This window comes from Anabrus simplex, chromosome 2, assembly GCF_040414725.1.
Source record: "Anabrus simplex isolate iqAnaSimp1 chromosome 2, ASM4041472v1, whole genome shotgun sequence".
Classification (NCBI taxonomy): Eukaryota; Metazoa; Arthropoda; class Insecta; order Orthoptera; family Tettigoniidae; genus Anabrus; species Anabrus simplex.
In genome coordinates this window covers 829,807,182-829,832,814 of record NC_090266.1, presented here as the reverse complement: position 1 = coordinate 829,832,814, position 25,633 = coordinate 829,807,182, and the positions used below count along the sequence as shown (strand labels likewise).

At 42.8% G+C, this 25,633-nt stretch overlaps 1 protein-coding gene across 1 annotated transcript in view; it reads right to left on the bottom strand.

Moving 5' to 3' along the window:
• LOC136864491 (microtubule-associated protein 4) overlaps positions 1-7,361 on the bottom strand; it is a 159,789-nt gene extending 152,428 nt beyond the window's left edge. Inside the window, exon 1 of the mRNA XM_067141528.2 lies at positions 7,203-7,361. The gene's annotated coding sequence lies outside the window, so the exon portion shown is untranslated. The remainder of the gene's footprint in view (positions 1-7,202) is intronic.
• Between the last annotated feature and the right edge of the window lie 18,272 nt (positions 7,362-25,633).

The following is a 25,633-nucleotide window of genomic DNA, read 5'->3' as shown; positions in this document are numbered from 1 at the left end:
GAATATGAACACTACAGTCAAGGCACTCTTACAAACAGCTTAGCCAGAGTTAACATGCATCTACACAGACGGCTCCAAAACTTCAGAAGGAGTAGGATATGCTTTCTACTGTTCATTAACAGCAGATACTGAACAACGGCCCTTACCACAGCCACCTTCCATCTACACAGCGGAAATGCTAGCAATTCAAGCAGCTATACTTTATGGTACGTCACAACAATTCCAGAAAATTCTTATCCTAACAGACAAATATTCGTTTGTAGGAAGGGGAGTTAGGGTTTGGAACAACTTACCAATTTCTTTGCAATCACTTAAGGCTAGGAAAGCAACAGACAGGAAATCTGCCACCCGGGCGGCTGCTCTAAATGCAGATCAGTAGTGACTGATTTACTGCTTCAGCGTGTTACAACGTTTAAAACAACCTGACTGGACCACAAAGTACGTCCTTGACATTCTGCAATTAGTGAGAATTGCACAACTCCCAGGAGTAACAGTTCAATTTCTATGAATCAAGGGACATGCCGGAATCTAACACAATGAAACAGTAGACCCCTTCGCTAAATTAAGTACAACTGCAGCCAACTTACGAGCAATCCAACTCCCTTATACAGACTTTCTTCCTATTATCCGTATGAAAGCTCAAAGAAAATGGTCAGCGGAATGGAATACACAGGATTTGCACAAAAGACGATATTATGCCGCACTTCAAGCTAATAAACCATGGTTCGACAGCATCAAACTCGCCAGACGTCATATCACATCCCTCATACGCATGCGACTCGAACACGGATGTTACGCTAAGCATCTCTACCGTACAAAAATGTTGACACTCACACGTGAGTATGGCCCTCCGTTTGTCGCAGATTTGAACCACGTTGTATTTGTTTGTTCAAAGTACAGTGCTGCACGAACAGCAATGCTCTCAAAATGGATTAAAACTGAACTCTATTTCTCCTGTCAACCAGAGGGTATACGAGATTTTAGGCGAATTTCTCAAAAATAGTGATTTTAATATATAATTTGTCTTCTCCCCTCTCTTCTTTAATAAAAATTTTGTATTGATTTTAGTCACGGTCAAAATAAGTGCAAATCATGAATTGTTAATGTCAGAACATCCAGGGAGTGTGTGATGTGAAAGAGACTGTATCCAACCAGCGCGCCAGTTCTCTCTCCTGTCAACTAGAGAGTATATGCGATTTTAGCCCAATTTCTCAAAAATAGTGATTTAAATACATAACTCCTGTCTTTTTTAACTATTATTGAATCAGAAATTTGAAGTGATTTTAGTTATGTTGAAAAAAATGCAAATCACGAATTGTGAATGTCTGAACATCCAGGGAGTATGTGGTGTGATAAAGAGACTGCTTCAGGTGATATTTTCTGTCTGCCATTTCTGTGATTTCTTTCCTGTGTCTGTCATATGTGACTTGTAAATTTTTAATTGTTTGCTGCTGTATGGCTGATGGGGCCAAAAGCCACATGAAATTTTTAAAACACTCTTGTTCAGATTTCTCACGTAAGAAAATAATTTTTAACACTGGAAAAATTTTGTTCACAAAATATGATGTTAAAGGCTATGAAGTCAATGTTATTGGAATGTGAGACCGACTGTATAGCAGTTCTTGGTTAGGCACTCTCCTCCTATACCTCATGGTAGCGCGATCGAATACCAGTGCTAACACTTGGCATCCAAATGTGTAGAAATATGTGTTAAGCCGGGCAAGGAATTCTCTTCCGGATATTCAAGGGATAATTACATTTAACCACATGGAACAAACCGAGGAAGTGCTACTACATGACCCACACACTGAAAACTCACGTTTGTCCTAGCCCCTCACCCTCCAATTTGACGGTCAGAAGTTTATGAATTGTTGAAAATCTGTTTTTCACTTCCTATTAATGATGAAATGAAATGGCGTATGGCTTTTAGTGCCGGGAGTGTCCGAGGACAAGTTCGGCTCGCCAGGTGCAGGTCTTTTGAGTTGACTCCCGTAGGCGACCTGCGCGTCGTGATGAGGATGAAATGATGAAGACGCCACATACACCCAGCCCCAGTGCCAGCGAAATTAACCAATTAAGGTTAAAATTCCCGACCCTGCCGGGAATCGAACCCGGGACTCCGGTGGCCAAAGGCCAGCACGCTAACCACTTAGCCATGGGGCCGGACCCTATTAATGATGATAGGCGCTTAATGGTTAACTGTCAGGTCTATATACATAAAACATGTTTACATGATATTTTCATATGTTATATCCTTAACAAATATGCTATGAAATATAACTCATTTTACAGCTGCCCCACATGTGAGCCACAAAAAAAAACCAAGGTTTCGCATTTTCGGTTTTCAATTTCGCTAAAGAAAGACTGAAAGAGGAGAGACCAATGGACTTTTAAATAAAGCTCAAAAATAGTGTATTTAAATATTACCGAGTTCGATAGCTGCAGTCGCTTAAGTGCGGCCAGTACCCAGTATTCGGGAGATAGTAGGTTCGAACCCCACTGTCGGCAGCCCTGAAAATAGTTTTCCGTGGTTTCCCATTTTCACACCAGGCAAATGCTGGGGCTGTACCTTAAGGCCACGGCCGCTTCCTTCCCACTCCTAGCCCTTCCCTGTCCCATCGTCGCCGTAAGACCTATCTGTGTCGGTGCGACGTAAAGCAACTATAAAAAAAAATTGTACTCAGTTAAGATTTGTATCTAGAGTATTATACTGATCCATGTTCTGAGTTGATTTAGTTCACCTGGACGAAACTGCGCCCTTTAAAAATGTAGGCTATATAACAGCTACATGCAAGAAGTCTGATTATGTACATGTTTATAATCTTATACTTTAGTACTTTAATATTCCAGCTATCAGTTTTTCGTGTTCCTATCACTGAAGCTGTGTTTCAGGAAAAGAACAGTGTAAGAGATAAAAAAATCTATGTCAACTTACGACCTACGAGAGACACGAATAATTTAAATTACTGAACCAGTAAGTTATACGACGAGCAACAGACGGGATCAGCACACGAAAAGCCATATAGTACGTTTACATGCAGGATTCAGATCGATCTGAGTACACTTCCCGTATTGAGAACACCATGTAAACAGGGACTCAGTTCGGATTGAGTCTCAAGGTGAATACGGTAAAATCTGGGATCGTATCGTGCTCAGTTCCAATCGAGTTCCATGTAAACGCGGATCGTACTGAGATCGTATTGAAAACTACTGCGCACACACTCCATGTTTGTTCTGACGAAATCATCATCATCAAAATTCTGTCGAAATAACAAATATAATAAGCCAGTAAATATATTTACCTGTATAAATGATCAGCAACTGCAATCATATCATAAGACGGCCAGTCCTTGCGATTAACAAAATCACAATAACCTTCTGTTGGAGGTAAAATTGGAATGTGCGTTCCATCTATTGCACCAATTACGTTTAGAATACTACACATACTTTCAAAACTGAACGTTATCTTCTGGGTTTCTACTGCATTTGGCGTTTTTAAAATTCTAAGAGGTGATAACGATTTTACTACAATTCTGCATCGTTCGTATACGTCGATGTTGCCTGGCGGATTCAATACGATACTTAAGTAGCCTACTGCATGTAAACGGGGATCGCATTCAATACGGTAAGTGTACTCAAATCGATCTCAATCCCCATGTAAACGTACTAATAATCTGATTACTATACTTTCATATAAAAAATAGGTAGGTATAGTAATATAGTATATAAAAATAAACCATGTTGGTGCTAAGTGTCCTAGCCTCGGCAATGAAGAAGCCAATAAGAACTGTTTCCCATTATAAACATACATCGTGATGAAGCAAAATGGCATTAATCATCCCTCAAAGCGTCGGGTGAATACTCCAGGAATGTGCGCAGCTGGAGGCGGACACGAGCCTAAACGGGCACACCGGAAACCCTAACATGCTCCACTGCGCGCGCTCTTAACGAGAGGCGACCAAACTAAATCGTGCTTAGCAGGCGGGAAGAACAATTTGTTATCGACAAAATAATAATGCCGGACCCCTGTGACCACATTCTACCTTATACATAGGGTTCAGTTCGTGTACCAACGTGAAAGTTACACGTCCAGAAATGAAGTAAAGCATATTGGATCACTATTCGCCGGGTAATGGACTGCCTATTGCTGCCCTCCGACGGGAAGATGGGGGACTACAATATTGTTCCTTGCACAACAGTGGAAGAAATCGTTAGTATCGACTACAGCATACATCGTTTCTTTTATGATCGACTATCAGACTAATTGTTACTTTCCCTGTACAGTCCTGGTCCATGAGATATTTCCAAGACATTCAGTAAGGGTATTTAAACAAGCCAACATATTGCTCTCCCTGCTTGCTTATGTCCCTCTACTGTCATCTCCATATGTTTAACAACACAAACAAGGGTGAATCGTCAGATCCATGGCATATTTTCTACACAATAAAAGACTGTCATATTGAAGTTGAAACCGCACTAGGACCGCCCGCAACTATCAAAATGAGAGCACTTGACAAATAAGGAAATACTTTACATGCAAAGCCATCTCAGAATTATATTACAACACAGAATATTATCGCTTTTTATAGTAGAGCCCCAGTCAACACTTCGGAGGAAATGGCTACAATGCTATGAGGAGTCATTAAATTGTCATTAGTGAGCATAACTTCCTTTCAGTGCCACCGCAGCTAACACGCACCTACTGAACTAGGATGTAGAACAAAGGGATCAGTCCTATATAATCTTCCCTGCTCCGAACCCTAGCTTTTAGGTCACCTTTTTATTTCACATAGAAGTGAAAACTACTGGGGTAAGAGCTGGAAGATAGAATGAGGTATGTAATCTTGGCGAACAAAATGTAGATTATGGAAGAAAAAAACACTGGCATAGAGTAGAACATTTCTTATTGACAAAAGTCTTCCTCTAACGTAAAATCTATGGTTGAGCATTCCTTCGAGAACACCGAGTATGTATGCTCCCGGCAGACATTCGGCACTATTTTGTCTTTGTCCAGTACATTTATGACCGAGGGACGAAACTAATCTGAAAGTACATTTTGTCCGACTTCAGTGAATACGCAACTACAGAGTTTTATAGTAATATTAAGTTATATACTACATAGTAATTTCCTAATCTGTCCACTGACATCTTAAATTGCATTTATAGCTGACGTCCATAATGTTTTCAATCATCAGAAGCGCACAAAATACAGTCGTGTCTTTCTCCATCCAGTAAGTTTCGCTATTCATTTCATAAAGACAGATTACTTAATGTACCTAATTAAATAATTTTAAATAAATTAAATAATTTTGCTTTTTCACGAACATATTCACACTTCACCATCGTCACAGACACCAAACATCGAAAGAAAAGAGGAAGTCTAGCTCGAAGCTCGCACGCACATTTGTTCTCTTATGTAGGGTAGGCCCTACTGCATATCGTCCAGACACAGTCCGGCCGCTTGAAGACGACGATGATTATTTTAAGGGACCGAACATCCAGGACATCGGCAGGATATTACTAAATGGAAACTGCCGAAGCTATATATATTAGCAGAGATTTTGTAGAGCATTTTGTCGGCAACTAAGGAGTGAAAAAATGTCTAGTTAAAGTAGCGCTTCTAACAGTCGTGCAATCCTCCTGGTCCCATTTGGATCGAATGCTGGTGCCCTAACATTAACACGAAAATGTATCTGTTAACAGAAGTATAAAATAATTGGCATAAAGTATCGATCTTGAGTACTGGTTATATCAGACTAGGCAATTCAATTTCCTGTTCTTCGATTATAATAAGGAGTCGAATGCTTTTCACAAATCTTGCAATTCTACGAACGAGCTGCGGGCGACAATTGTATTCTTCCTGCGCATACTTTCAAATAGGGTATGCAAACATGTGTTTAAAAGAAGTCGGCATGCAACAAACAATATATCATACATTATTTTCGTATTTATTATATTCATAATTAGGAGAAATATCTTCAAAATGCAAAAACAAAGGGTACTGTTTTGCTTTCTTTTTGCATCATAATCTGAACACAAAAATACTGGATATATTATTATAATTAAAGACTTGTCATCTTAATTGCACTGCTCACATTTTTATAAACAATTTGAATTTAGCACCCTAATACGAAACAGAATTGCTCAGCGGGTCATTTTGATAAATCTGCCATACGAAAACATCAGACAATTCGAATAAAACGTAAAAACCCTGCTCATTTACAAAGCAGTACCGGCATGGCATAACGAAAACATGCACGTGGTTTACCTCGATGCTGATCACACATGATCTAAATCTCTTTTGGAAACTAGTGCGAAAGAAAGCTACATACAAAGCTAGAAGGAAATACACAGAACACTATAATTATGGCATAACCGCATTTATAGAAGTACAGGCTACATGCTGTGAAAACGCGCAGAACAGCGCCTCTCCTTCCTTACGAAGAAAACTAAACATGTATGAAGAATATTTAAAAACTTTAAGTAGTCAAAATCTTCACTATTGCACATAAGATAATGAAGTGAGACACTTATATTTTCAGGCTGATTCGGAAATAGACAATTTTATTACAGTTCACTTTTATTTACAAATGTTGTGTATATTATTTACATTATTATGGTCACTACGGCTTTCTGACAGAGCCTCCGTGGCTCAGGCGGCAGCGCGCCGGCCTCTCACCGCTGGGTTCCATGGTTCAAATCCCGGACTCCATGATAGATTAGTGCTGGACAAAGCGGAGGCTGGACAGGCTTTTTCTCCGGGTACTCCGTTTTCCCTGTCATCTTTCATTCCAGCAACACTCTCCAATATCATTTCATTTGTCATTAATCACTGCCCCAGAGGAGTGCAACAGGCTTCGGCAGCCGGCACAATTCCTATCCTCGCCGCTAGATGGGGGCTTCATTCGATCTATTCCTGACCCGGTCAAATGACTGGAAACAGGCTGTGGATTTCCACTTCGGCTTTTTGAAGGAAGAAACTATGCAGACGAACTAATAAACATCATGTATCACTGGAACCATCACAAAAATCATACTAGTCTTTATTGATTATTAATTGCTAGCACTGAACCGATTTTCCACATGAAAACCATAATGTCCAATTTACGAATCCTTCAAATAACTCCATGCCGAATTCTGGGTAATTAAACTTCAATAATCTCTGACGTCGCGATATTGATTATTCTTATCTAGGGGCTTACCTGTTATCTTAATCCTGTTGGTCACCAGCTAAGTCCTTGGGCGTGGTAACAGCCTCGTCGAGTCAAGCTCCGCACTCCTCTACAGCACACGACAGAAGCACTCTCAACACTACCGCTTCGCCTTATGCCAGCCAGCGACCCGTTCCGTTCCGTTCCCTTCCCTTCGAGCCCTTCCTGCCTTCGCTGCAACCGCCCCGTTCGTTCGCGCGCTCCACTGGACCAAATGTTGCAACTGCGCACCGAGAGTGACTCATGCGAGGCGAACAGTGACGATACCTAGCGGCTGTGCCTCGCACAAATAATTTTAAGGGTGTTCCCTCCTCCTACCACTCATAACCCTGTCCAACATACTATCAAACTCGGTGAAATAATTGCAATTCCCCACAGAGCAGCGAAGATGACAAACTGAACTAATGCTCCCTGGTCGCTAAACACGAGCGACGTTACCTCTCGAGTGTTAAGAATGTCGCGTCAACAGAATACCTTATTCCATCCTGTTGTTGACCAATAATTTTAATTTTGTCAATCAAACTCAGGTTTAGTTCTCTTTCATTTCTCCATTCGACAATGAACTGACACTGTAGATTAACCTCACACCACCGACCACCTGATCAGTACGATGGGCAATAGCAACGATGGAAGGAAACTGCCGATCTGTGAAACAATGTGCACCACAATATGCGTTTACCTAAACAACGAAGCATCACAAAGTCCCCGGCGGATATAATTAAACAACTGCAACTAAAGTTTGCTGACATTATTAATCTGTAAATAATACGGTATTCATTTCTATATAATGAAACACTGTATTAGAATTATAGAATACATTTAATGAATTGGGGCATAGCTTAAACTTCGAGACATACATACATTACATACATTATCATTATAGACTGTTATGCCTTTCAGCGTTCAGTCTGCAAGCCTCTGTGAATTTACTAAACATCGCCACAATCCTCTATTTGCAACAAGTGTTGTGGCCTCATTTAGTTCTATACCTCTTATATTTAAATCGTTAGAAACTGGGTCTAGCCATCGTCGTCTTTGTCTACCTCTACTTCTCTTACCTCCATAACAGAGTCCATTATTCTCCTACGTAACCTATCCTCCTCCATTCGCCTCACATGACCCCACCACCGAAGCCGGTTTGTGCGTACAGCTTCTTCCATCGAGTTCACTCCTAAATCAGCCTTTATATCCTCATTCCGAGTACCCTCCTGCCATTGTTCCCACCAGCAGTCATTCTTGCTACTTTCATGTCCGTTACTTCTAACTTATGAATAAAATATCCTGAGTCCACCCAGCTTTCGCTCCCGTAAAGCAACGTTGGTCTGCAAACAGACCGATGTGAAGATAGATTCGTCCGGGAGCTAACTTCCTTCTTACAGAATACTGTTGATCGCAACTGCGAGCTCACTGCATTAGCTTTACGACACCTTGATTCAATCTCACTTACTATATTACAATCCTGGGAGAATACGCAACCTAAATACTTGAAATTATCGACTTGTTCAAGCTTTGTATCACCAATCTGGCATTCAATTCTGTTGAATTTCTTACCTACTGACATCAATTTAGTCTTCGAGAGGCTAATTTTCATACCATACTCCTTGCACCTATTTTCAAGTTCCAAGATATTAGACTGCAGGCTTTCGGCACAATCTACCACTAAGACCAAGTCGTCAGCATAGGCCAGACTGCTTACTACAATTCCACCTAACTGATTACCTCCCTGCCATTTTATACCTTTCAGCAGATGATCCATGTAAACTACGAACAGCAAAGGCGAAAGATTACAGCCTTGTCTAACCCCTGTAAGTACCCTGAACCAAGAACACATTCTACCATCAATTCTCACTGAAGCCCATTTGTCAACATAAATGCCTTTGATTTTAATAATCTACCTTTAATTCCATAGTCCCCCAGTATAGCGAACATCTTTTCCCTCGGTGCCCTGTCATATGCTTTCTCTAGATCTACGAAACATAAACACAACTGCCTATTCCTCTCGTAGCATTTTTCAATTACCTGGCGCATACTGAAAATCTGATCCTGACAGCCTCTCTGTGGTCTGAAACCACACTGGTTTTCATCCAACTTCCTCTCAACGACTGATCGCACCCTCCCTTCCAAGATGCCAGTGAATACTTTGCCTGGTATACTAATCAATGAGATACCTCGATAGTTGTTACAATCCTTCCTGTTCCCTTGCTTATAGATAGGTGCAATTACTGCTTTTGTCCAATATGAAGGTACCTTACCAACAGTCCATGCTAATCTTACTACTCTATGAAGCCATTTAATCCCTGCCTTCCCATTATACTTCACCATTTCAGGTCTAATTTCATCTATTCCTGCTGCTTTATGACAATGGAGTTTATTTACCATACTTTCCACTTCCTCAAGCGTAATTTCACCAACATCATCTTCCTCCTCCCCATGAGCTTGGCTGTTCGCAACACCACCAGGATGATTTCCTTGTACACTGAGAAGATGTTCAAATTATTCCCTCCACCTCTCCAGTGATTCCCTGGGATCTATTACGAGTTCACCTGAATTGCTCAAAACACTGTTCATTTCCTTTTTCTTTCCCTTCCTAAGATTCTTTATTACTGTCCAGAAAGGTTTCCCTGCTGCTTGACCTAGCCTTTCCAGATTATTACCAAAATCTTCCCACGACTTATTTTTGGATTCAACAACTATTTGTTTCGCTCTGTTTCTTTCATCTACGTACAAATCGCTGTCTGCCTCGGCCCTTGTTTGGAGCCATTTCTGATAAGCCTTCTTTTTACGTTTACAAGCTGCTCTCACTTCATCATTCCACCAAGATGTTCGCCTTTTCCCCTCTTTACACACAGTCATTCCTAGGCATTCCCTTGCTGTTTCTACTACAGCATCCCTGTGTGCCACCCATTCTCTTTCTATACTTTGAGCCTGCTTACTGTCCACCAAGGACGCCATCTTACCGTCAGATATCTCCTCAATTGTTCTTACAGAAACTGAGTAGACCTCGAACCAGCTCTTAGATACACGTAATATTTCCTGACCAGGCTCGCTACCTCTAGATTGGGGGACCAGCATTATCGAGTTCAAATTTACTTAATTTCACATTATTTATTTATTTATTTATTTATTTATTTATTTATTTATTTATTTATTTATTTATTTATTTATTGTAAGTCTGCGACCAGGAGTGCCCGAGAACATATTCGGCTCGCCTGGTGCAGGGCTTTCTATTTGACTCCGTGAGCAACCTGCACGACCGGGTGTGAGATGATGATAATTAGGTAGGGAGAGGGTGAAACCCGGTGTCGGCACATAGCCTACTCCTGTCGAATAACACCGGGGGGGGGGTAATTACCATCAACAGCGTCATATACCCTCATTCCATATGATTACTGCGGAGAGGTCTGAAATTGAATCCAGGCTTTTGGCACGCAATTTAGTGATAAGAAATTGTATACCACACCGCTCTTACCCTGCTGGCCAACATTCTGATGGTGGAATTTTTTTCCACAATGGAACTCGAACTACTGAACTACTACTACTACTACTACTACTACTACTACTACTACTACTACTACTAAATGTTTCCATTCCTCCCCTGAACGGGGAGGCAGGCCTCTTAGACGGTGACGCCGTCTCTCAGCCCAAGATATTTGTATAGAGGATATTTGTAGTGAAGGTGAGAGGGTCGGCGGTCGTGGTATATTCCGGCATGTTCCGACATTCGCCTTAGTGCAGGAGAATGGAAAACCACGGAAAACCATTCTCAGGACAGGCGACGGTGAAGACCAGCCCCTCTCTCGAATGCAGAAGCGTAAAGTCGCGGAAGAGCCGTGGCCACCGTCCCTCTGCTCGGATGGTCGGTCGGAGTACAGATCTGTCGGACCACGGACCAGCCGAGGCCACTTGTCGGCCGAACTGCCGACCGACTCAAACTAATAACTTCTACAATTTGCTTTACGTCGCACCGACATAGATAGGTCTTATGGCGACGATGGGATAGGAAAGGCCTGGGAGAGGCAAGGAAGTGGCCGTGGCCTTAATTAAGGTTCCACCGGGCGAGTTGGCCGTGTGGTTAGGGGTGCGCAGCTGTGAGCTTGCATCCGGGAGATAGTGGGTTCGAACCGCACTGTCGGCAGCCCTGAAGGTTGTTTTCCGTGGTTTCCCATTTTCACACCAGGCAAATGCTGGGGCTGTACCTTAATTAAGGCCACGGCCGCTTCCTTCCCACTCCTAGGCCTTTCCTACCCATCGTCACCATAAGACCTATCTGTGTCGGTGCGACGTAAAACAAATACCGTCCCTGAAGTGGACGGCGGGCCTCCTAGACCATTACGCCGTCTCTCAGGACAGGGAGATTTGACTCGGTGAAGGTGAGGAGGTTGGCGGCCGTGGCCTATATTAGGAACTGTCGCGGTATTGGCCTTAGCGTAGGAGAATGGAAAACCACGGGAAACCATTCTCAAGGCAGCCGACAGTGGGGAAGAGCCCCTCTACATCTCCCGAATACAGAAGCGTAGAGCCACTCCTCCATTTGGTTCGTCGGACGAAATGCAGAGCTGTCGGACCACCGACCAGTTGGCCACTTCTAGGTCGAAACCTACTTTGCATTCGCCGACCCTGACTCGAACCAGCTAACCACGGTGTCAGACCATATGAGAAGCTTATTTCCAAAATGTACCAAATCCAAAAAAGTCCAATAATGAGATTATAATGGAAAATATACATTGATAGGATGCTCCATCATATGAAAGAAAAAGAAACAGTCAAAACGGTCCAAATCAGTGTCAAACAGGGCGTTGAAGATCACGTTTGATGCCAATGAGTACCATATGCCGCGAGATGAACTGACCGGAACATACCGCATCCATGCAGCCAATGCGGAGCCATTTCGTCGACACGTGACCAGCAGCAACATGGCCGCGAAATGTTTACATGATCGTGAAGCATCGTACCCAACCTTCGAAAATTGAAAAACCGAACAGAAGTTTAAAATAACCCGTATTCTTTATGGTAAAACCGTACAGTGTTAATATTCACCCAAATACACTAAAGTTTAATAGAATGCGTGCAATAATAGCAAGCAGCAATAATATCAAATAGGAATATTTAACTGAAACGTACATTATTGCTAGAAGGAAGAAAATGCAACATATACACTTTGCACATGTTTCACATGTTGGATCAGGACGCAGCCACTTCCCATAGGCCTACTGTCCTTATACTCTCCCATGACTGCCTGTACTTTTATTTCCTTCTGAGTGTTTTAACAGAAAATGTTAATTTTTGGGTGTCCAAGGACCTGCTTTATATTTACAATCAGAAGTTAACCGCATCTTTACTTATTAAACATTCGATGTAAATACAAATGGGAAACCACGGAAAACCATCTTCAGGGCTGCCGACAGTGGGGCTCGAACCCACTATCTCTCGATTACTGGATACTGGCCGCACTTACGCGACTGCAGCTATCGAGCTCGGTCCGTAAAAATTTACAAACTTTACAACTAAACGCTGCACTGTTACATGTTTGATGAAACGATTAACGGATATACGACTACGAGATCCACAGTTGAAGAAGTTTGAAGTAGTGTACTCCCGGCCGCAGAGTGAGACAGAAAAATTCCACGTGTCAGACTACGTATTCAGGCACTTCATTAGTTGATCTGAAACCAGCTCGAAGGCCAATCACAACATTCAAAACTTGGGAGTCCCTTGGGGAAATGCAGGCCACGCCGTACATGACTGGGAAATGAGGTGTGTTTTCTGGATATTCTGAATCTATGCCGTTCAGTATTTGCTGGATTACTTTCCAGGAATCGTCTAAGCAGCTTCATCTCTTATCCACTTCGCTTCATGACGATTCTATGAACCGAGTTACTTGAAATACCACGAACAATTTGATCTTGGAACCTCAATGCAAATTGACGATCATTATCAAAGCGATTATGTTTTCTCCTGTTTGAACACACTCTACACTAAGATTTTCGCTTTTTTCACATATTTACACAGAGTTGATCCTAGGCATTCCCTGGGACGATGACCTTAGATGTTAGGCCCCTTTAAACAACAAGCAAGGCATTCCCTTGCTCTTTCTACTCCAAGATCTCTGTATACCACCCATTCTCTTCGCATATCCTGAACCTGATTTAGTGATTACTGTCCATTGTTTGGAACGTTCCACTATTCATGCGATGTCTTAACAATTGCAGAATACAACACAGACTGAAGGTTAAATGCCAGGTCAAGCTCACTGTAATATTTTTTAATGGAAGCATCAGCACATTGTTGGCAAATACCTAGTTCAAATTAAAAGCAAAACAATAGGCTACCTAAAATCTTCATTTACATGGTCGCCACAATTAATCACAAGTTCTAAACTTCAAAATTTTAGAGGTGGGGGGAGACAAGGGAGTCGTCAGAGGTAGTGATGTCGTCACCTAGCTGTCAGTCCACTCTATACACATGTTGATGCAATTATGAAGTAGTTCGCGAAAGAGAATATCCACAGAATCCTCATATGCAGTATGTTTCTAAACTTGGCAACTATCAACAGGATGTATATTATTAGTTGTGACGAGTAACATTCTGTGGCGGGGAAATATTCCTCCTCTAGGATCTGTTCTTTTAGTGATCGGCAACGCTCTCGCTCGAGACTCTCGAGACTGACGTCGCAGATCTCGACACTCTCGCGAGAATCTCGAGACCGATCCTCCTGTAGTGCAAGCTGTGCAACGTACCAGTAATTACGACTGTAAACATGATAGTATATCATTGCCACGAACCTGCTACGCAGGCGTAGTAGGGGGAGAGGTGATACTCCCACGTGGCGCGTCCCAGGTGGCGGATAGTGGGGTCCTAACCTGCTTGCCGACGGACTTGAGGAGAATAAAATACCTCTCGCGGACCAAACACACAACCCCCTGTGGGTGGGGGACGCAGACGAAGAATACACCCACGGTATACCCTGCCTGTCGTAAGAGGCGACTAAAAGGGGCGACCAAGGGATGATCCATTTAGAACCATGAGACTACTTGTAATTATTACCATCACGCAGGGAACACCATGGGTCGCATTAACTTGCGCGTAGTACCACTATGTTAGGTACGCAATAGGTTAGTGATGAGTAGCGACAGTGTGTGAATCAGGAGGAGGGTCCTGCAGTACCTGTGATTCGTACCCCTATGTGAGCAACACCATGGGATGAGCGACACCATGGTTCTGCCTTACCTATGCTCCGTTCCCACTATGTGAGTATTTCCACGGGATAGCACGAGTCCTTGTGGTTAGTCCACTTATGTGAGGAACGCCTTAGGTTTGCGTTGCCTGTACGTGGTGCCGCAGTGTGCGCGACACTATAGGTCTGTGTTACATGTGCGCATTACACTACCTGTGAATAGTACCATAATGTGTGGAATACCGCGAGTCTCCGCTACTTTTGATTAGTACCGCAGCATTGCACATAGCATGGTTCTACTTTCCTAGCGATAAATGCCATTATGAGGGGCTGACGACCTGGATTTTGGACCCGTTTCGATAATACAGATAATCGATTCCGCATCGTGCTATAGAAGCAGTCCCTTGGTCAGTAATACTATTGTTTTGTGCCAGCTTCTGTGCATGTGAGGCACTGTGGGTCGGATCCACTGATCGTTTTTAATTCATATCCGTCCATCCATTCATTCTTCGTCCTCATGCTTTGAATTCTGGTCTGTGGAGGATTTTGGAATTTTAAATTGTCATTTCATTTCGTCTCATTTCAGATCATTAGGGGCCGATGACCTTGATGTTAGACCCCTTTAAACAATAACCATCAATCATCATCATCATCAGTATGTCATTGGCAGTTATTGCGCGAAATAACGTTCTCATATGAAAACGTGTGAGCCAATACATTTTGTCAAAAGCCTGGAAAAGTACTGCATGTTCAACTATGAACCCCTTAATACCATTAACGAAAGTGAAAACAGAATGTCAGTATCTTAAACTGTTCACGACTTATTTGGAGTGGACATCTTAGCTGAATAATCCTGTATCATTTTTTAATGTCTGTAGATAGGATGTACACCTACTTGGTTAATAACGGCGTGCATTATTCGAACTTGAGACGGGGAAGATGTGCTTTGCTACGTATGCAACCCCCATTGCACATTAGTGGAATGTGTAATCTAAAATGCCCGACTTTGCTCCAATTCTTTCAGTCGAGGTGATGGGTAACGCTCTCGAGACCGATTCTCGTGTGCTGCGAGCTGTAGGATGTAAACCTACCTGGATGCCTCGCAATCGTTGTCGACAGGGTAGCTTCCTGTGATACAGACCGGACCGGAGGTGTTCTGTGACTATTCCTCTTCATTTATATGATGTGTTTTTAAGCGTCAGATCATCCCAGTAGTATTTCTGCCGACGAATTTTACTTTTCATGAATAACACAGCGGGCTGTGCTGTGTGGCATCTCTTCAAAATAACCAACATCCACGACTTACGTTGCATTTCGGACATCGTCTTCAAGTTGTCGCGTGCAACTGGACACAATTACACATTGCACTGTCATATACGGAAGCACCTAATTATTATTATTATTAACAAATACATCGCAAATGCGAAATATCCCGGTGGCAATGGTTACTTTCAGTAGTGTAATAATAACCAGCATACTGATGTGGGCAAGTTTTCCTTCGTAAACAGGACCACAAGCGATTGGAGTAAATTACCTGCAGCAGTCTTTGATAGATTCTCTTCCGGTATCAAATCGTTTGAGAAGATGATTATAAAAGCTGTAAACGACGGACACTGAATTTTTGAGTTTCTGCTGGATTTATAAAGTTAAACTAGTAGTATTTCTTCTAATATTTTCTCTCCATGGAATTTCTTGTTGTACTCTTGTTGTAGTAGTTGTTGGGTAGTTATGTTTTAACTTTAATATCACTTGTAGTATTAAGCTACGGTAGTATTAAGTTCAACCTATAGTATTGTAAGCCACAGTGTTACTACCTGTTGAAAGAATTGGAGCAAACTCAAGCATTTTAGACTACACATTTCACACATGCGTAATGGTGGTTGCATAAATGCAGCAGGGTGCATCTTGCCTCGTCTCGAGTTCGAATAATGCACGCCTCTAGTATCCAGGTAGGTGTACCTACAGTAGTCGTCAGATTCTGTACTTAACCTATTCATTCGTGTACTTAAAATACCATTGCATACAATGCCAGAACGCGTATCCTTTATAATTATGTTATACTGCGTCAAAATAGACCTCGCTAGAAATGAGAGAAATGAACGCCCTACTCGCTTGTTGACACGTACTTCCGGAATGGAGAAGGTGCGTAGTTTGCTATTCGCATACTCGGTGAACACTACATTCAGCTCCACCTACCTGTAGGCCTACGACACGCTGCTCGCCACACAATGCGGGGACAACGCTCTCGAGATCTCTCGAAATTTCTCGCGAGAAATAGTGCCTGCGCTAGTCTCGAGAAATCCCAAGAAATCTCGAGACCTAGTCTCAGACTGCCCATCACTAGTGTTTACATTAAGGTAAAAATAAAAATGTCACTTTCAGACCAAGGACTCACTAAGCACCCTCCACAGACATAACAAGTCAGGCAGTAGCGTTAGGCAATAACAGATCAATAAAGGTTAATTACTACAGCAATTTCGTCCCAAAAGGGGATTCCTTAACGCATCAGTAGGCCTATATCTACCGTCATATGTCTCCTAAAGCCAACCGAATGCACCGGTATTCAATCCTGCAATTTGAGGATAGATGGCGAGCGTCTAAACTAATCCTACGCAGTCGGTCCTATGAAAGTTGGTGGACAGATCAGTCCACATGTAGGATTCAGGTCACGTGATTAGTATCCTCGTGCCAAATCCTCCGATGTAACAGGAGTCATTCATTCTTCAGATAAAGACGCTAGCTAGTATGAGAGGGTTGCGGAGAGCATGGTAGTAACAGCAACTGGCTGCTGGTGTTTGGTCGGCGTAGGCTACTAAACGCACAGACAATAACTTTGGGATATTACCTTTCTTTCATTTACCGTCCAGAGTTCGTATTCCATCGGACTCAGCGAGGGATTCCATCTCTACTGCCTCGAAGGCACTGTCCTGGAGCGTGAGAATTTGGGTCTGGATGATACAACTGGGGAGGGGGACCAGTACCTCGCCCGGACTGCCTCACCTGCCATGCTGAACATTGTGGGGGATGGGAAGATTGGAAGGGATCGACAAGGAAGAAGGAAGGAAGCGGCCTTGGCCTTATGTTAGGTACTATCCCGGCACATGCTTGGAGGAGAGGTGGGAAACCACGGAAGCCGGGAATCGAACTCGGGCCTTCGGGGGTGACAGCCAACCATACTAATTACTGCACCACAGAGGCGGGCATGGGATACTTATAAAAGAAAGTTCTTACGTTCAATTAATTTTATACATATTATGTCAAATTAAAAACAATATATTGTTAAATTTATTTCATATAATGGGATTACGGAGAAACAGTGATTTACCGGGCGAGTTGGCCGTGCGCGTAGAGGCGCGCGGCTGTGAGCTTGCATCCGGGAGATAGTAGGTTCGAATCCCACTATCGGCGGCTCTGAAGATGGTTTTCCGTGGTTTCCCATTTTCACACCAGGCAAATGCTGGGGCTGTACCTTAATTAAGGCCACGGCCACTTCCTTCCAACTCCTAGGCCTTTCCTATCCCATCGTCGCCGTAAGACCTATCTGTGTCGGTGCGACTTAAAGCCCCTAGCAAAAAAACTGTGATTATAAACATTCTTACTGAATGACTTACCCTCTCGAAATAATGGAAAAATGTCTATAAATAATAGACAGTTTTCAAATTCTTGTGAAGAGAGAGAGATGGGGAGGGAATAACCTGTGTATAAAGATACATGTTTAATAACTGAACTTATTTTGATCATGCATCAATAATATAAATATGTTATTTACCGTACATTCTCAAGAAATTACTTGACATTTGGCAATGTTTCTCTTAGTAAGAATTAATAAATGTTTGATCCGGCATCTTGGCTGAATTGTCAGAGTAATGGTCTTCGGTTAAGAGGACTCCGGGCCCGATTCCCCCCGGGCCGAGGATTTTTACTGCGCATTGTTAATCCCTATAGCTCAGGGACTGCTTGTTTGTGTTCTTCTTAATACACAACTCCACCATAACTTCGGGAAATTTATGAAAGGAAGTTCTTACGTTCAATTCAACTGCATTAACAAACACGCAATAGTGAATACAGTGTTACGAATAAAACTTCATCTGTTTCGTTACTCTAATTTATTTCAGGGTGGCCTAATGAATGCATACATACATATTTAAACACAAGCAATTCTAACCAGTTATGAATGGCCACACTAATTACCAGTCTATTTGCAAATCTCTCTACCTTATGGCGCAGCAAGGGTCCAGCCCGTTCCTTTACCTGGGACGTTAATCCTTACCTTCACTTTCCCAAAGTCCAGTCACCTCCTACAGCCGCTGTGCGTAGACAGCTGGATTTGAACACAGTACCACTGGCTATACAACACACGACGACTGTTCGCTGGTTCGGCTCCACAGATGTACTTCATACAGTCCCATGGAGTGGACGACTAAAGAGCTCAGCAGTATTCAACAGAGGGACGATACTCACAACAGCGAACATTAACACAGGTCCATTTATCCTAGCACTCACGATAGCGCGTTTCCTCGCTGGCTCACGGCGATTCTCAATCCACAGAATTACACGAACACATAGTACAGCCTACCGTTATGTCGCCTCCAGTTACACACGGGTCTCTCCGACACCACAACAACAGCTCCTGGTTCAGACCTCGGTGGGACACTAGAGACAGCCAACACCTCTGTCGCCCTCAGACCAGCCACCGAACCCCAACACACCGGGTCTCACACGGAGTCCAACACTGACTGCCTGTCCGCGGCTAGCCTCCCTTTTTATAGCTCGCGTGATTTGATCCAGAAATTTCACGATGTCACTACAGTCAGAACATTCCCGTTGAATCTCCAAGGAACTAACAGGTAAGCCGGCCGCCGAGAACAATACACGGAAGGGCCGGCCCCACTCCACAGGCCGGCTGGGAGATTCCAGGTCGTCCGAGTCACCAACCCCTTCCTGGAAGTACCGAAAGAAGCTACCACGGGGATGGCACGTAACAATATTCTTCGATATAGGGTTAGTGTCGGGAAGGGATTCCGACCGCAAAACTGGGTCAAATCTTTATAAATTACCTACCCCAATAAATTGGAAAAGACCATGAAGAAGAAGAAAAAGACTGGTCTTCAGTAATTACAAATAAACTAGATTTTCCTTTTATTCAGAATGAGGTAATAGAAAGCGTAGGTAAATAGAGCTATAAATAGGCCTGGTGAAAATGTATGATAAAACCAACACGAAACTAACTTAACCCTTGACTGTATTGTGATTCTACTAATTTTGATTCGATTGTTTTGATTCGACAATTCTTTGAATATTTAGTATTATACTTACTTAAACAAAACCATACCACATGCGACCTTCTTACTCTACCTTTCACTGCGTTCTGCGGGTTAAGGGACAGCTTGCTATCATCCAGCCATGGCTATGGCCAATGCCACATGAAGTTGTGACACTTGCACGGAGTGACACTTGCACGGAGATGGAATGTGTTGACACTTGCACGGAAAGCCAAAAATTCCCGGAAATTACTAAGCATGGCTATTTCAAACAGTGACACTTGCACGGAGGCCCAATGAGGGTTAGAAAACCAGAAGCAGGGGCGGGGAAGGCCCACCCGGTAAGTGGAATTCATTGCTACAGTTGATACCTGAGTGACAACTAGTGTTCCGTGTGGAACTGGTGATAATTGCTCTGCAGCTATGGAGTTCACTGAGACCGCCTTTGTTGATTTACGACGGACATCAGTATATTGTGGACTATACCAATAAAGATCAAATGACTTATTGGCGGTGCGTATATTTCAAGAAAAATAAATGTAAAGGAAGAATAACAACGAAAGATAATACAGTTTTAGTCGAGACAAGTCATGTTTGCATTCCGGACGACGCGGCGAATGAAGTGAAAAAAAAGTGTAGTAAATGAAAAAAAAACGTGCAAGGGAAACAGACAGTATGATTTCAACAGTTTACACCGAAGAAGTAGGCCAGCTCTTCAATAGAGGCTATGACCTTGTGACATCGCTGCCATCACATAGACGTGCCAAACAATCATTACATCGTATCCGACGGAAAAGAATGGGGCCTACAAAAGACCCGATTGATTCTGGAGGTGTAATAATACAGGAAAGACACATAGCAATGAACGACGGTGGAAAATTCCTACTTGAAGACGACAACAGGGGGCTTAAAGTCAGGATATTAGTGTTTGCCAGCGAGAAAGGAAAATCTACTTTATCAAGTTGCTCTTCCTTCTTTGTCGACGGGACCTTCAAAAGTTCAAGCAAGCAGTTTGGGCTGTTACTTAACATCCACGCCGATCTTGGGAAGAAACCAACACGATACCAGCTGTCTACGCGCTGTTACCAAACAAGAAACGGGAAACCTTATGCTCGTTTCTTCGAAGCTGTTAAAACCAACGTACTAGGATGGAATCCTGTGACACGTATTATGGACTTCGAAATCGCCATCGTCCAACCAGCTAAAACGCTGTTTCCTCAAGCTGAGATTTTTGGTTGCAACTATCATTTTAATCAATGTATATGGAGGAAAGTACAAGATTGTGGCCTTGTTACTGCGTACAGGGAAAATGAAGGAATTAGACTTCATATTCGAATGTGTTCAGCACTAGCGCTCATTTTCCTAGAAATGATTGATAATGGTTGGCTATGTATTCAGGAGAGCTCGCCTGAAAATCAGAATCTACAGGTGTTTTACGACTATGTCGTTGGTCAATGGCTGGATAACGAGCACATGCCAAGGCATATGTGGAAGTGTTGTGAAAGGCGGCATCGGACCAATAACGTTTCTGAAGGCTGGAACCAAAGAATAAACAGTTTAATTTCGAGATCGCACCCGAATGTATATTCGCTGATCAAGACTCTTCTAGATGACGCAGAGTACTACGGTTACCAATTTGTCAGGATAGTTTTGAATATCGACGGGAAGAGAAGGAAGAAATCAGCAGTGAAGATCGATGAGAGTATTTCAAAGGTCTTAAAAATACTTGAAGTTGATGGCAAACTAAGATCATTCCTAGTTTGTGTTGCTTACGCTCAGAAACTGCAGTGAAACTACCCTGGAATATTACAGGATTTGTAAATCATGCAAATATTATAAATATAGAAATATTCTGAATCATAATTAATAAAGAGAAAACGTGACAATGAAATATCACTGCATAACCATGCAAAAATCTTGAATCAGCACTTAAAAAATAAAAAAAACTTGACGAACTTGCATAAAGTGAAAAAAAATATATGTATGAGGAACGCAAAGAGACTACCTCCCCGTGGTGTTCCCTGGAAACGGCGCTAAGTCAGCTAAATGTATCTTACAATGTATAAAATTAACCAGAAAAGCAAACCCCATGGTGCAACAGCCCATGAAGGGCCTTGGTCTACCAAGTGACCGATGCTCAGCGCGAAGGCCTGCAGATTACGAGGTGAGGTGTGGTCAGCACGACGAATCCTCACGGTAGTTATTCTTGGCTCTCTACACCAGCGCCACTACCTCGCCATCAGATAGCTCCTCAATTCTAATCTAATCACCTCGAACCAGCCCTTAGATTCAGGTAAAAATTCCTGACCTGGCCGGGAATCGAATCCGGGGCTTCCGGGTAAGAGGCTGGCACGCTACTGCTACACCATGGGGCCGGCATTTATAAAATTAACGGTTACTTATAAATTGCATCTAAATTCACTACCGTGATTACTAGAGTTAGGATTTTTGGCGACGTGTCATTTTTTAATTGGTTCTATATAGACATTGTTAACTTTTATAGAAATCCCTATCATAGTTCCCACATTGTAAAAATGCTAATTACCGAGAAAGTGGCCGTGCGGTTAGAGTCGCGCAGCTGTGAGCTTGCATTCGGGAGATAGTGGGTTTGAACCCCACTGTCGGCAGCCCTGAAAATGGTTTTCCGTTGTTTCCCATTTTCACACTAGGCAAATGCTGGGGCTGTACCTTAATGAAGGCCACGGCAGCTACCTTCCCAATCTCCCACCCTTCCGTCGCCGAAAACCTTCGATGTCTTAGTGCGACCTTAAACAAATAGCACCGGGCGAGTTGGCCGTGCGCGTAGAGGCGCGCGGCTGTGAGCTTGCATCCGGGAGATAGTAGGTTCGAATCCCACTATCGGCAGCCCTGAAGATGGTTTTCCGTGGTTTCCCATTTTCACACCAGGGGCCACGGCCACGGCCGCTTCCTTCCAACTCCTAGGCCTTTCCTATCCCATCGTCACCATAAGACCTATCTGTGTCGGTGCGACGTAAAGCCCCTAGCAAAAAAAAAAACAAATAGCAAAAAGATGCTAATTTATTAGGTCATTGTTTGCCAGTTTGTATTATGTCATTTTATAAAGTTGTAGGTCATTATGCGGTCATTTTATGGAATTTATTGTCCGGCTCCATGGCTAAATGGTTAGCGTGCTGGCCTCTGGTCACAGCGGTCCAGGGTTCGATTCCCGGCAGGGTCGGGAAGTTTAACCATAATGGGTTCTGGGTTCGTTCCGCTGGCACGGGGGCTGGGTGTACGACCCGCAGGTCGCCTACGGGAGTCAAACCAAAAAGACCTGCACCTGGCGAGCCGAAGACTATTTTATACTTTTTGAGTCATTTTCTTACATGTTGAAGCATTTAGGCGTGTGATATTGGATTTCCAGGAGAAGCCAGTATTTATGTGCATTTTCGTCGAAGTACCTATCAAATTAGATTAGGTATCCAAAATTTATGTTAGTATGACCATTCTACTTCTGAATCGTCAGGTAGAGTGAAAGCTCCGTGCAAGTGTCACTCCGTGCAAGTGTCACCATCCTACTTCTGACTCATCAAGTAGAGTGAAAGGCTCCGTGCAAATGTCACTCCGTGCAAGTGTTCCAACCCCTGCCACATATGCTTCAGGTTGTTACGTCTAACATAACGGGAATGCAGAAATAACGTTGATCTCTCGCTGTCAGAAGACAAACGGTAAGCTAGGGTGGTCATCTCTCCCGTTCATCGTCTCGTTAATGATGAGATCTACTGCCGCATCCCAACATATATCCACTATGTTGTTCCGCCATGTTGCAAACAAGGAGACAGACATTTATTTTTTGCATCGAGTGTCGAGAAGCTCTGTTGATACAATAAAACAATAGCCAGCACCAGCGTTTGTATAACTGATACTGATAAAACCGGTTTTATAAAAGGCTTCAGTTCAATTTGGAGGTACAAAGAAATGATTCGTTATCATAAAAGAGAGGCTTTTTCGCTGTTACTGTATTTGGTGATAACTAACCAATCACAGTATTCTGGAAATGTTAAACGGAGACAAATAGGTTGTAAAGAAAGATATGTGTTGATTTTTTACAATGACATCCATTTACCGTGCTATGGCATGGATTAGGTAGGTAATTTTACATCATACAGACGTTATTAGATATCTTTAACAAAAAAATTACTCGGTACCGCTGACTTAATCGAACGATTCCTTTTAAGCGTGGCACAAAAATCAAGGTCTGAAGTACAGTCTATATGTAGAATCATCGAGCGATTTGGACGTGCGGTTAGGGGCACGCAGCTGTGAGCTTGAATTCGGGAGATAGTGTGTTCGAAACCCACTGTCGGCAGCCCTGAAGGTGCTTTTCCGTGGTTTCCCATTTCCACACCAGGAACATTCTGGGGCTGTAGATTAATTAAGGCCACGGCTGCTCCATTTCCACTCCTAGCCCTTTCCAATCCCATCGTCGCCATAAGACCTATCTGTGGCGGTGAGACGTAAACAATTTGTAAACATAGTGAAGCTGTATACAGCTTTCTTAGAATGTATTTCAATTCGCAACACTGGCGCTACTGTTTTTATGCGAAGGGAAAAATACTCGTTAAAAAAGGATATTTTCTAAAATTCACTTGAAAAAAATATTTTCAATTGAAAAAAATACAATTAAAATAATGAATCTGTTTACTTGTCTAGGATAGTCTAAAAATATTCAGACCTTAAAGAGTCCTATTACAAAGCTATATTTGTTAACTACTGTAAACCACCGGAAATACAAAAAAAATGACTAATGTGAAAACGGAAACCGCGCTACACAAGACAAGCAATGCAATACGAGAACAATGTTCTCCTTGAGAATATGTAAAGAATAAGTTTACAGGACATACAAAATAACATGAATAACATTTAGAATGGTAACTACTCTCAAGATGTGGACATGTTGTCAGGGGCCATACAATGATTCGAATATATTCGCAGAAGACGAAGAATAGTTAGGATTTCAACTGTAGTATAAGATATCCTCCGTTGAGGAGGGGTAGTGGCATTCTAGATTTAATGAAATGGAAACACCAAGCTGAACTGATAGCATATCGACGAAGTTCCTTAACAACTGGAATAAAGAGGTATGAACAATTACCAGTCATAATTGAACCGCAGAAATCAAATTCACGCCTATTTTTTAAGATCCTTAATCGCGCAAGCCACTGTTACAGAGTTTCTGGTCCTCCACTAGTCTTTCTGAACATCGTTACCGCACAACATTTCAAATGTACGCAATACTGTTCGTCCAGGAAAGTCCGAAAGTCTCATCACCGAGTGCTCTCTCGCAGAAATGAATGGGAGGAGCAAAAGAGTATGTCGATCAAAGAAATTGGAGACCAAACGCTGTGAGCTTGCATCCGGGAGATAGTGGGTTCGAACTCTACTGTCGGCAACCCTGAAAATAGTTTTCCGTGGTTTCCCATTTTCACACCAGGCAAATGCTGGTGCTGTACCTTAATTAAGGCCACGGCCGCTTCCTTCCCACTCCTAGGCCTTTCCTGTCCCTTTGTCGCCATAAGATCTATCTGTGTCGGTGCGACGTAAAACAAATAGCAAAAAAATATACAGTGAGTAGGGCCTACTGCGATTAGAACCTTGGTTCTCCCAATGGCGCAGCTTCACTCGGTTATGAAGATGGGTTTGTGATTCAAAGCAAGTACTTCAAGGTCAATATGATATTTCCAATTACTTCATAGTTCTACAATTTTAACGCCATCTTTGGAAAATTTGGGGGTATATAACTGGTGTCTTAAGACTGTGAGGCGATAGAGGGCGGTGGCTGGCATAGGCCGAGCCTCCACCCGAGTATGGAGACGGGTCATTCGGGATACAAAGAAACAAACAATGGAGCCGTGATGACTGAATGAGGCAAGCCCTTCCAGTTCGTCCTCAACGACCTCTCCGAAGCATCACGATCATCACCTACGAGTACCAAAACCTGTCCAAACTTGATATTTCTTTATTAT